At 47.6% G+C, this 14,076-nt stretch overlaps 1 long non-coding RNA gene across 1 annotated transcript in view; it reads left to right on the forward strand.

The window, feature by feature from the left end:
• The first annotated feature begins 5,796 nt into the window (after nucleotides 1-5,796).
• Nucleotides 5,797-14,076, forward strand: part of LOC140387656 (uncharacterized) — a 36,846-nt gene continuing 28,566 nt past the window's right edge. Inside the window, exons 1-2 of the long non-coding RNA XR_011933931.1 lie at nucleotides 5,797-5,981; nucleotides 10,863-10,952. This is a non-coding gene — a long non-coding RNA (uncharacterized lncRNA). The remainder of the gene's footprint in view (nucleotides 5,982-10,862; nucleotides 10,953-14,076) is intronic.

A 14,076-nucleotide genomic window follows, 5' to 3' on the forward strand; every position in this document is an offset into this window, starting at 1 on the left:
GGGTTCAATTCCCATACCGGCTGAAGTTATCCACAAAGGACTTCTTGCCTGAGGTGTGCTGGTCCTCAGGTTAAATTCCCGCGAGTTAGCTCTCCACCTCAAAAGGGGAAAGCAGCCTATGGTCATCTGGGACTTTACCTCAATCAATGTCATAAATCACAGCCAGAAGTCTTACAACACCAGGTTAAAGTCCAACAGGTTTGTTTCAAATAACTAGCTTTCGGAGCACTGCTCCTTCCTCAGGTGAATGAAGAAGTATGTTCCAGAAACATATATAGATAGACAAAGTCAAAGATGCAAGACAATGCTTTGAATGCGAGCATTTGCAGGTGGCTTTGAATGCGAGCATTTGCAGGTAATTAAGTCTTTACAGATCCAGAGATAGGGGTAACCCCAGGTTAAAGAAGTGTGAATTATCTCAAGCCAAGACAGTTGCAGAATTTCGCATACCCAGGCCAGATGGTGGGGGATGAATGTAATGCGACATGAATCCAAGGTGAGGCCGTACCCATGCAGAACATAGAACATAGAACATTACAGCGCAGTACAGGCCCTTCGGCCCTCGATGTTGCGCCGACCTGTGAAACCACTCTAAAGCCCATCTACACTATTCCCTTATCATCCATATGTCTATCCAATGACCATTTGAATGCCCTTAGTGTTGGCGAGTCCACTACTGTTGCAGGCAGGGCATTCCACGCCCTTACTACTCTCTGAGTAAAGAAGCTACCTCTGACATCTGTCCGATATCTATCTCCCCTCAATTTAAAGCTATGTCCCCTCGTGCTAGACATCACCATCCGAGGAAAAAGGCTCTCATTGTCCAGCCCATCTAATCCTCTGATCATCTTGTATACCTCAATTAAGTCACCTCTTAACCTTCTTCTCTCTAACGAAAACAGCCTCAGGTCCCTCAGCCTTTCCTCATAAGATCTTCCCTCCATACCAGGCAACATCCTGGTAAATCTCCTCTGCACCCTTTCCAATGCTTCCACATCCTTCCTATAATGCGGTAGAACTGCACGCAATACTCCAGATGCGGCCGCACCAGAGTTTTGTACAGCTGCAACATGACCTCATGGCTCTGAAAATCAATCCCTCTCCCAATAAAAGCTAACACACCGTACTCCTTCTTAACAACCCTCTCAACCTGGGTGGCAACCTTCAGGGATCTATGTACATGGACACCGAGATCTCTCTGCTCATCCACACTGCCAAGAATCTTACCATTAGCCCAGTACTCTGTCTTCCTGTTATTCCTTCCAAAATGAATCACCTCACACTTTTCTGCATTAAACTCCATTTGCCATCTCTCAGCCCAGCGCTGCAGCTTATCTATGTCCCTCTGTAACTTTTAACATCCTTCTGCACTGTCCACAACTCCACCGACTTTAGTGTCACCTGCAAATTTATTCACCCATCCTTCTACCCCCTCCTCCAGGTCATGTATAAAAATGACAAACAGCAGTGGTCCCAAAACAGATCCTTGTGGTACACCACTAGTAACTGGACTCCAGTCTGAACATTTCCCATCAACCACCATTCTTTGTCTTCTTCCAGCTAGCCAAGTCCTGATCCAAACTGCTAAATCACCCTGAATCCCATGCCTCCGTATTTTCTGTAGTAGCCTACCGTGGGGAACCTTATCAAACGCTTTACTGAAATCCACCTGTTTGGTCACCTTCTCAAAGAACTCAATAAGGTTTGTGATGCACGACCTACCCTTCACAAAACCATGTTGATTATCTCTAATCAAATTATTCCTTTCCAGATGGTTATACATCCGATCTCTTATAAACCTTTCCAAGATTTTGCCCACAACAGAAGTAAGGCTCACTGGTCTATAGTTACCGGGGTTGTCTCTACTTCCCTTCTTGAACAAGGGGACAACATTTGCTATCCTCCAGTCTTCTGGCACTATTCTTGTAGACAAAGATGACTGAAAGATCAAAGCCAAAGGCTCAGCAATCTCCTCCCGAACTCCCCAGAGAATTCTAGGATAAATGCCATCCAGCCCAGGGGACTTATCTATTTTCACACTTTCCAGAATTGGTAACACCTCCTCCTTATGAACCTCAAGCTCTTCTAGTCTAGTAGCCTGAATCTCAGTATTCTCCTCGACAACACTATCTTTTTCATGTGTGAATACTGACAAAATATTCATTTAGCACCTCTCCTATCTCCTCGGGCTCCACGCACAACTTCCCGCTACTGTCCTTGACTGGCCCTACTCTTTTCCTAGTCATTCTTTTATTCCTGACATATCTATAGAGAGCTTTAGGGTTATCCTTGATCCTACCTGCCAAAGACTTCTCATGTCCCCTCCTGGCTCTTCTTAGCTCTCTCTTTAGGTCCTTCCTAGCTAACTTGTAACTCTCGAGCGCCCTAACTGAACCTTCTTTACATAAGCCTCCTTCTTCCTCTTGACAAGTGTTTCGACTGATTTAGTAAACAACAGTTCCCTTGCTCGACCTCTTCCTCCTTGCCTGACAGGTACATACTTATCAAGGACACGCAGTAGCTGTTCCTTGAACAAGCTCCACATTTCCATTGTGCCCATCCCCTGCAGTTTTCCTCTCCATCCGATGCATCCTAAGTCTTGCCTCATCGCATCATAATTGCCTTTCCCCTAGATATAACTCTTGCCCTGCAGTATATACCTATCCCTTTCCATCATTAAAGTAAACATAATCGAATTGTGGTCACTATCACCAAAGTGCTCACCTACCTCTAAATCTAACACCTGTCCTGGTACATTACCCAGTACCAAATCCAAAATGGCCTTGCCTCTCGTTGGCCTATCTACATACTATGTCAGGAAACCCTCCTGCACACATTGGACAAAAACGGACACATCTAAAGTATTCAAACTATTGCGTTTCCAGTCAATATTTGGAAAGTTAAAGTCCCCCATAACAACTACCCTGTTGCTTTCGCTCCGATCCAGAAGCATCTTTGCAATCCTTTCCTCTACATCTCTGGAACCTTTCGGAGGCCTATAGGAAACCCCTAACAGGGTGACCTCTCCTTTCCTGTTTCAAACCTCAGCCCATACTATCTCAGTAGACGAGTCCTCATCAAACGTCCTTTCTGCCACCGCAATACTGTCCTTGACTAACAATGTCACCCCTCCCCTCTTTTACCACCTTCCCTGAGCTTACTGAAATATCTGAACCCCGGCACCTGCAACAACCATTCCTGTCCCTGCTCTATCCATGTCTCCAAAATGGCCACAACATCGAAGTTCCATGTACCAACCCATGCCGCAAGTTCACCCACCTTATTCCGGATGCTCCTGGCATTGAATAAAACACACTTTAAACCACCTTCCTGCCTGCCGGTACACTCCTGCAACTTTGAAACCTTACTCATGACCTCACTACTCTCAACCTCCTGTATACTGGAGCTACAGTTCAGGTTCCCAAGCCCCTGTTGAACTAGTTTAAACCCTCCCGAAGAGCATTAGCAAATTTCCCCCCACAGGATATTGGTACCCCTCTGGTCCAGATGTAGACCATCCTGTTTGTCGAGGTCCCACCGACTCCAGAATGAGCCCCAATTATCCAGAAATCTGAAACCCTCCCTCCTGCACCATCCCTGTAGCCATGTATTCAACTCCCCTCTCTCCCTATTCCTCGTCTCGCTAGCACGTGGCACGGGTAACAACCCAGAGATAATAACTCTGTTTGTCCTAGATCTAAGTTTCCACCCTAGCTCCCTGAATTCCTGCCTTACATCCCTATCCCTTTTCCTACCTATGTCGTTGGTACCTATGTGGACCACGACTTGGGGCTGCTCCCCCTCCCCCTTATGGAACCCGAAAACACGATCCGAGACATCACGGACCCTGGCATCTGGGAGGCAACACACCAACCACGAGTCTCTCTCGGTCCCACAGAATCTCCTATCTATCCCCCTAACTATGGAGTCTCTAATGACTAAAGTTCTGCTCCTCTCCCCCCTGCCCTCCTGAGCAACAGGGACAGACTCTGTGCCAGATACCTGTACCCCATGGCTTACCCCTGGTAACTCCCCCCCCCCCCCAACAGTATCCAAAGCGGTAAGCGTGTTACTAAGGGGAACAACCACAGGGGATACCTGTACTGACTGCTTCCTCCCAGCCCCTCTCACTGTCACCCAACTATCTTTATTCTTCGGAGTAACTACATCCCTGAAGCTTCTATCTATGACCACCTCTGCCTCCCGAATGATCCGAAGTTCATCCAGCTCCAGTTCCCTAATGTGGTTTCTGAGGAGCTGGAGATGGGTGCACTTCCCACAGATGAAATCAGCAGGGACACTGATGGCGTCCCTCACCTCAAACATTCTGCAGGAGGAACATTGCACTACCTTCCCTGCCATCCCCTCTCGATAAAAAAAGAAAAAGGAAGAGCTTACGTCATTCACTCCCCTTCTCAGCAAGCACTCACTCAGCAAACTCTGTGCCCCGCACGATAACACCTGAGGGAAAATAAAAGAAAAACTACTTACCAGTGACCAGCCAATCCCTTACCTGCAGGCTGTGACGTCACGGTTTAATTTCTTTCTACTTCTACCTGCCCTCAAGCCTTCCTCTTGATCTTTACAGCGGTTGTTTTTTTTTTTGGTTAGAGGAGGGGGTAGGGCGGGAAACACTGAAGAAGTGTTTCGGGTTTAAGTGTCACTTGACAACAGCTCCTCCACAAACCACCTTCAAGTTAGAGTGACCGCACCGGATGTATGCAAATTTTCCCCGCAACATCCAATCAGCAGTTCCACTCTACTGCCCTCTACTGGATGCTTGTCTTCACTTGAACAGCTAGGGTCTCTTGCACAGGTACACCTTCAAGTTAGAGTGACCGCACCGGACGTATGTAAATTTTCCCCGCAACAGCCATGTGTGCGGAACTTGGCTATAAGTTTCTGCTCGGCGATTTTGACTCGTCGTGCGTCTTGAAGGCCGCCTTGGAGAACGCTTACCCGGAGATCAGAGCAGATACCCGGAGAATCGCCGAGCAGAAATCTCTGGCTCTGTAAAAACTTAATTACCTGCAAATGCTCGCATTCAAAGCATGGTCATGCATCTTTGAATTTGTCTATATATATGTTTCTGGAACATACCTCTTCACTCACCTGAGGAAGGAGCAGTGCTCCGAAAGCTAGTGATTTGAAACAAACCTGTTGGACTTAAACCTGTGTTGTAAAACTTCTTACTGTGCTCACCCTAGTCCAACGCCAGCATCTCCACACAATGTCATAAATGGAATTGTCTCTCGGCTCGGTTTTGAAACTTTCAGTCTTGTTTTCAATTTATGGCTTTGCCCCTCCCTATCTCTGTAATCCCCTCCATCCCTACAACCCTACCAAATATCTATGCTCCTCTAATTCGGTCATACTAGATAAGCAGTGTTAGGGTCAATGCAGATAGAGAATGCTGCCAAGATGACGCCAGAAAGAACCTTACCGCCTGTGGAGGGCGGATCGACCTCACACAGGTTAATCGGCTAAGCGGGGAGGAATTGCAAAAACATGCAGAAAATAAGCTATCGAACCAATGGGGGAAGGTAACACTAACTCAGGCTGAGCTCCGGCAGAAGGACCAAAAGGGTAATCCTAACGAAAGAAGCCTTTCGTAATTATGCAGGAAAATCTTGAAGTGGAAGGAAAGTAATGTCAGGCGGCTTGGCAGATGGAAGATCCAGCCAGCTCCTCGCAGGGCAGGCTAGGTTAAAACTTCCAGAATATTTGGGGGGAAAGGGAGCACATATTGAAATTTTAAAAAAGTTAAGCAGAAAACAGGGACTTGGGACTGATAAAGGCGGTTTGAGCCCAGGTTAATTTGTCACTTATTCCCTATCACCGTGTAGCTGTGAGCAACGCCGTATTTATACACATAGGAAGACTTGATGCAGTTTTATCTGTGCGAGCTGTTTTGTTCCTTCACAATACTGCCAGCTTCACATGAAAAAGAAAGAGCAGAGAGTGTGGACAGACTGCAACAGGTAATTATGATCCTGAATGATTTATACCCTGTCTTCCCACTTTGCAATGAGAAAGCCATCTCTTGAGGCCGACTGTTTGCCATCATTCAAAAGTGGCAGAGCTCGAAGTGACACTGTCAGGCAGCCAAGAGATGGCACCCCCGTAAGACAGCGTATTAACAATATGCAGCACAACAGTTCTAAAATCTGTCAGAAGGAGTGAAAGAGGAGGGAAAGTAAATTAGTTTCACAAGGCCCCAAAACTGAGATCAGCCGATATCAAAGTTGTCATTTATTTGTGTCACCTACAAATTATGTTTTTTTTAACCTTGCTGGGTGGCTGAAATGGGGAATTACAAACACTTGAGTGGTTATAGCGAGGCCAGTTTTTTTTCAGACTGATCCATTGAAACCTGTCCAGAGCTGAAGGAGACAGTTCATAAAGCAAGAACATGTTCAAAGAGGCACAGGTGCATTAACAGTCGACTGAGAAAACATCATTTTAGTGGTCCGACGACACTCCTTTGTATTTGCTTTTTTTTTGTGCTTAGTTGGCATGTGGTAACGACATTCACAGGGTGTCAGTAATGTTAATAAAGAACGCTGTAGTTCTAGTTTCCGTTCGTGGTTAACCGTGTGTCATCCCGCCGGGCCCGTTTAAATGAGCACCTGACTAACGCCCAATCCTGCCGCACATACCTCACGAGCAGAAACAACGATAAACTGTTTTGACTAATTATTAATCATTTAATGCCGAGAACTTTCTCGAGCAGGCACACAGCGGGGGGAAAAAAAACCCACATGCCAATGTGACTTTGCATAGAAATCAATGTGAAAATGCCTGACGGTTTTTAACTCAGCACGCTAACCACTCTCCCAACTACTTTCGAAGACTAATTTATCATTTTATCTAAACAGGAAAAGCTTATTTCAAAGCAGGTGTTTTCTGTTTACTGATAGCAGCCATTAACTGCTTTGCAGAGATTGGCAGTAATCCTTTTGCAGCCAATCATACTGCAGCACAGAAGTCTTCACACAAGAGGGTTTCTTTAATTAGGAGTTTTTTTTAACCACTGTCAATGAAACATCTCAAAGTGCCCCTCTATTACCGTGGCTCATTTGGCACAATTGCTTTTCATGAAATCTTGCTGTGCACTGATTGGCCTATATTTTGCTGATGGAACCAGCAATAGCTGATATTCAGAATAATCCATTGTCAAGGAAGTATTGAAGATGGCAAGGCACGTTGCTAAAGTGGTTAAAAAGGTGGCCACCTCTCCGGGGAAGGAAATTAAGGGAGACTATAACCATAGAACTCCTATAGTGCCGAAGGAGGCTATTCAGTCCATCGACTCTGCACCGACTCGCCGAAAGAGCACCCTACCTAGGTCCACTCCCCTGCCGTAACCCCACCTAACCTGCACATCTTTGGACACTCGGGCAATTTAGCGTGGCCAATCCACATAACCTGCACATCTTTGGGCTGTGGGAGGAAACCGGAGCAGACGGAGGAAACCCACGCAGACACGGGGAGGACGTGCAGACTCCGCACTGACAGACCCGAGGCCGGAATTGTACCCAGGTCCCTGGCGCTGTGAGGCAGCAGTGCTTACCACTGTGCCACCATGTCGCCCCTATTAAATGGGGGATTGTACGAATGGGCTGCGCACGGCAGCAAGCCTGTTTGAGGGGTGGGGGGGGGGGGGGGGGTGTTGGTGAACGTGTGACTGCAGGGAGGGGTTCTGGTGAGTCTGTCAGAGTGAAGGGCAAGGGGTGGGCTCCATCCATGTGGACAGTCAGCAGCGGTGCAAGCAAACATATGTACACTGCACATACACAAACTTTAATTGCCTGAAATAGGTAAGGAGTGGCCCCCCAGGCAAGCTACAATCTGGGTCATAGCGCAATAACGTTGATTATGGGACAAACCTTTAAATTCTGGTATGGATGACCACCTTGGGTGGAATATGAGCTTTATAAACAGTGTCATTGTGTGCAGGAGCAAGAAAGGATGTACCTTTATCAAATACTTGGTCTACTTTGAAGAGAGTAGGCCGGATAATCTCAGAAACGCCTTATAGTGACCACCGTCAAGAAAGGAGAGAGGTCCAACTGCAGAAATGACAGAGGGATTTCCCTACTCTCCACCACGGGAACGGTTATCACAAGAATCCTCCTCAACCACCTCCTCTCAGTGGCTGAAAGGCTCCTCGCTGAGTCTCAGTGCGGCGTCCGCCCAACAAGAGGGTCAATGGACATGGTCATCAGCGCACAACAAATCCAGAAAAAGTATAAGGAGCCGCATCAATCTCTGCATCTTCTCGGATCTTGCAAAGGCCTTCGACTCTGTCAACCATGAGGGGTTGGGTACATCCTCTTCAAATTCGGTGCCTGCAGACGTTCGTCACCATTCTCCGCCTGCTCCACGATGACATGCAAGCCGTGGTCCTCACCAACGGAACCACCACAGACCCAATACGGGTGCAAACTGGAGTCAAACTCTTCTCCATCTTCCTCACAGCGACACTCTACCCCGTCACCCTGAAGCTCCCCACTCGAGTGGAGCTAATCTATCAGACAAGCAGGAAACTGTTCAATCCCCAACACCTCCAGGCCAGAATCAAGACCACCCTAACTTCTGTCATTGACCTTTGGTATGCAGATGATGCCTATGGCTGAGCTACAAATCATTGTTTTTTTGTTAAATTTAGAGTAGCCAATTATTTTATTTTTCAATTAGGGGGCAATTTAGCGAGGACAATCCACCTAACCAGCACATCTTTGGGTTGTTGGGGTGGAATCCACGCAGACATGGGGAGAATGTGCAAACTCCACACAAACAGCGACCCAGGGCCGGGAGTCGAACCCGGGTCCTCAGCGCCGCAGCTCCAGTACAAATCATTGTTCACACATTCACCGAGGCATCTGAAAGAATGGGCCTCAGATTAAACATCCGGAAAATAAAGGTTCTCCATCAGCTCGCTCCTGCCACATAAAACTGCCCCCCCCCCCCCCCCCCCCTGATCATCAAGATCCATGGTGAGCCCCTGGACAATGTGGATAATTTTCCATACCTCGGGAGCCTCCTCTCAGCGCACGCAGACATCGACAATGAATCCCAGCTCTCGAATCCAATGCGCCAGTGCAGCCTACGGATGCCTGAGGAATAGAATGTTCTAAGACCGAGACCTCAAACCCAGCACCAAGCTCATGGTGTACAGAGCAGCCGTGGTCCCCGCCCTCCTGTATGCATCAGAACCATGGAGAATGTACACCAGACACCTCAAATCCCTGGAGAGATATCACCAATGTTGCCTCTGCAAAATCCTGCAAATCCACTGGCAGGATAGGCGTACCAATGTGAATGTCCTCTCCCAGGCCAATGTCCCCAGAATCGAGGCACTGGTCACGTTTGACCAGCTGCGATGGGCGGGCAACATTGTCCGCATGCCCGACACAAGATTCCTGAAACAAGTGCTCTACTTCGATCTCCGCAATGGCAAGTGATCACTCGGAGGGCTGAGTCTGCGGATCCAGGATTGGACTATTCAGCCACAGTAGAACCCACCTCCCTGGAGCGGAGGCAAGTCATCCTCGACCCCGAGGGACTGCCCAAGAAAAAAAGAAGACTTTACCTCAACTAGGGTAACGTGTCGAATTCTGGACACTGCATTGTGGGGAGGATGTGGAAGCTTTAGGGAGGGTGCAAAATAGATTTACAAGAATTTACGAGGGATAAGGGACTTCAGTAGTGTGGATACATCGGAGAAGCTGGAATGATTGTCTTTAGAGAAGGCAAAGCTGAGAGAAGGTTCGATAGAGGTGTTCAAAATCATGAGGGGTCTCGACAGAGTATAGACAGAGAGAAGCTGCTCCCATTGGTGCAAGGATCGAGAACCAGTGAACACTGATTTAAGGTGATTCGCAAAAGAATTAAAGGGACATGAGGAAAAATGTTTTTACACAACATGTTGCTACAATCTGGAGTGCACTCTCAGGGAGCGTGGTGGAGGCAGATATAGTTGTGGCTTTCAAAAGGGAATCGGATAAGCGTCTGGAGAGAATAATGTTTGCAGCGGTGTGGGGAAAAGGTGTGGGGGTGGGATTATTGCTCCAGCCAGAACACCAAGGTCCCGCCGGGTAGGACCATACACAAACGACGCTGGTGGGTCTTGGCGGCCACTCGGCCCGTCGAGCACGGAGAATCGCCGGGGGGGGGGGGGCACTTTCAACGGCCCCCGACTGGCGCCGCGGCGACACCGGGATTCACACCCCCACCCCCCCCCACCGCCGATTCTCTGACCCGGCGCGGGATTGAAGAATCCCGGCCATTATCTTTAAATGTATTTCCTGCAGATACCCCTTCTGCACAACGTTAGTTTCCAGTTGTGCTTCGCAGTTTTATTTTCCTGGCCTGTATTCCCCACCCAAAAACAACTGACTGCCGACTGGAATAGCCACAAATACCCCAGTCAGTAACTCAGTAACTTGGCTAGAGCAGATAATTCCTGTGTCTCCTGTGGGGTTCTCCCCACCTTTCAATTGGTCCATTTTCCCAAAGCTGATTTATATTTGCCCCATTCTGAACCCGCTCTGGGGTGACGGGTGTGGGTTTGGGAACTCCAACCTTCCCAGTCAGGGGGGAAATGCATCTGTTCAAGTGCAGATCATAAGAAGCACAGCGTCAATGATCACACAAGGAGACTGATTTCCGCGTTAACGTTCTGAATCGGATGCCATTGTTACCATTGTCAATGAATCTTGAATTTCTGTTACCATTAATGTTCTCAGTGTTGGTTCAATTTCTGCGACGGTTAATCTTGTTTCTGTCTGTTGAGTTTCTGTTACTCTTAACCCTGTCAATCAGATCTATGTTTAAAGTTATGCTGTGTGTGCATAAAGGTTTCGATGGATATTTCAAATGGTGAGCCACTCTCCGCTTACTTTCCGAGACCAGTCGCTCTCTCAGTCAGACGGACTTTGTGATGTATGGTGAGTCTCGTTCCTTCCTCATCAGCCCAAAATGCAGGCCTGTTTCCAACAATTGCCTCATTTCCCCCTTCAAACACCTCCGGAGTCTGCGATGAAATGTCTTGCTCACTGATCTGTGCAGAGATTTTTATTACACGTTCTTTAGATCTCCGAATACCAACAAAAATAGAAAATATATTTCCATTTGCAATGTTTTACATTTAACAATACAGAAGTGCAAATAATGAACGTGGGGCTGGATTCTCCGGCATGCCACACTTCTGCCTCGAGCCGCTGGCGGGATTCTCAGTTCCGTCGGCCGATCCGTGGGGTTTCCCATTGGGGGCAGTCCCACGCCGTCGGGAAACCCCCCGGGCGCCGGCAAAATGGAGGATCCCGCCGGCGGAGAATCCCGCCCCTGATGTTTTAAAAGATAACTGTGGAGAATCTATTGTTTATTGAATCCCATAAAATAGAGGCAAGAGGGCCACTGAACTTTGAAAAACACTAGGCAGAATGAAACTGTAGAAGGTCAGACACTGATTTTTCACCTTTAAGACCTGGGTTCAAATGTCGCCAATGTTGGTGGGATGAAAATCTATTTTTCTGTGAGATATATTTTGACTGTCTCAGTCAAGACGAGTTGCTCATAGAACAGAACTTGCACTGATTTGCAAAGCCACTCAGATAAGGGCCAAGATTGCCTAGTGTGAGGAAATGGAAAAACACACACTGGTTCTCAGCGATTGTGCTTCTGAGGTTAGTGGGGGGGCAGAGGAATATTTGGCCGTACTAACCCTGACTTGGGGCAGATTGTTGTTGACACTCGACGCTCGAAATGGAAAATGTTTAATTGGCACAGAAGCAAGTTCTTAAAAAATGATAAAGAAACAGATTTGAATAAACCAGAGGCAAAGAAATGTCAATCAGCCTGGCCACAGCCTTCCCATTAATCACTCATCAATCCCAATATGTTAGCCTCATTATTCTTGGCCATCCAGAAGGCCGACGCGTAGAAATCGATCATTCCATTGTAAGGGGGCCCAAACCGTTGTATAGACCACCTTGTTTCAGGGGCGGCTGACATCAGGTCAATATTGAGTGTTGAATGTTATGTGGCTGCGTTAGATTTAATTCTGTCACCAGGTATCGGGAAACCTCCCATCTCTCCATTGCCAATGGCGAGGCATGTCGAGACTTGGCTGTATCCATCATTTCCTCCTCTGCAGCTGTCCAGGTGGCTATGGCTGCAGGGTCATCTCTGGTTCTTTGCCTCTGGTGTTTTGTGCTCTCTCCTCCTGCAAGGAGAGATGGAAAAACCCCATGGGTGTGAGCAGTGGAATGTTTTGCGAGGATAGAAGGACAATGCAAGGGTTTGGTGTGCCATTGCCAGAAGATAAGACTGAATGGCAGTGGTGGTTGTTAAAGTTAAGGATTTGAGGGGGGGCCTAAAGAAAAATGGATGGACGCAGATGCAAGGTTTCTTGATCTGGGGAATGATGTGCAGGGGAAGGCTGAGGAAGGCAAAGAGAGGGGGCTTTTACTTGTATATGCTATGCAACTTTAGGCGCAGCACGGCAGCACAGAGGTTAGCACAGTTGCTTCACAGCTCCAGGGTCCCAGGTTCGATTCCCGACTTGGGTCACTGTCTGTGCGGAGTCTGCACGTTCCCCCCGTGTGTGCGTGGGTTTCCTCCGGGCGCTCCAGTTTCCTCCCACAGTCCAAAGTTGTGCAGGTTAGGTGGATTGGCCCCGCCCAAAAAAGATTAGGTGGTGTTACTGGGTTACGGGCGTGGGCTTAAGTGGGATGCTATTTCCAAGGGCCGGTGCAGACTCGATGGGCTGAATGGCCTCCTTCTGCACTGTAAATTCTATGATTCTATGAATTTACCTTTCCAGCCCTGGTCAGGTCATTGAACCTTCTGTGGCACTGTGTGGACACAGGAGGGAGGCACTCCTTGGGCAACTTCAGCCCAAAAGTCAGAAGCAAATGCCATGGTTGAGTTAAAATGCCATTGACAAAGGCACTGTTGAAACCTCCAGTTTCCCAACATGCTTTTGGGCAGCTGTGAGCAGGTTGGACAGTTAGAATTCGGCCCTGTACGCAAGCCCAGATTGGTGAGCTCAAATTGTGGTATGAGGTTGGAATTTACAAAATGATTTGCCCCTGTTGCCTAACACTATTGAGCACTATTGGCTGCAAAATTGTGGATAAGCCATGAACAGTGGGAAGTGAAAGTGAATAGTATGTGTAGGTTTAACCAGTGGGATCAATCTAACTGGGTTGAGTGGCTTTGTTTGTTGGTACTTTCAAACGCTCACTTACGTAGTTTAATTATTAATAGGCTGAATTTGCGGCAAGCCTCTTCTCTGGGCTGCCAATGGACTTGTACTTAGCCTGACAGGGGCCTGGGAGCTTTCACCCACATCTGTTCGAAAACTTAACGGTTAAATGTGTCCTGGGCAGAGTACAAGCTGGCTGCTGAATGGATTGAAAATGAAAGTTGTGCAGAGTTAAGACAGGCTGAGAATCTGCCGGCATCAATTAATGTTGTGGTCCAGATTGAATTTTACCTCTGTAATGGTCACAGACCCAAATAGACCCAAACTAAACCCAGGAGTGTACACATCTAGGAAAACACAATTATAAAGGATGCATACCCACTAAAATATCAACAACATAAACACACCATCTTCTGTATTCTGTTCCAGCTGCGCCACACACCGTACTGCTTTTGCTGTGTCAAAATTTACACTGGGTGGTTAAGAGTTGAGCATGACAGCATGCTGGGTGAGATTCAACGGCTTGTCACACCCGACTTGGTGTCGGGACGATGCCGTTAAAACTCACGAGAGGCCTCGCGCGAGATTTGTGACGCTTGAAACACCTCACAAGATTCAACGAAATCTCGCGAGACATCGCGATCTGGATCTCTCCCTCACTGGGCATGATCCAGACCTGCCTATTTAAATGAGGACATTCTGAATTCTCCCTCAGTGTACCCGAACAGGCGCCGGAGTAATGATAATAATAATAATCTTTATTGTCACAAGTAGGCTTACATTAACACGCAATGAAGTTAGTGTGAAAATCCCCTAGTCGCCACACTCCGGCGCCTGTTCGGGAACACTGAGGGAGAATTCAC

The sequence above is a fragment of the Scyliorhinus torazame genome, chromosome 13 (genome assembly GCF_047496885.1).
Source record: "Scyliorhinus torazame isolate Kashiwa2021f chromosome 13, sScyTor2.1, whole genome shotgun sequence".
In the NCBI taxonomy this organism is placed as follows: domain Eukaryota; kingdom Metazoa; phylum Chordata; class Chondrichthyes; order Carcharhiniformes; family Scyliorhinidae; genus Scyliorhinus; species Scyliorhinus torazame.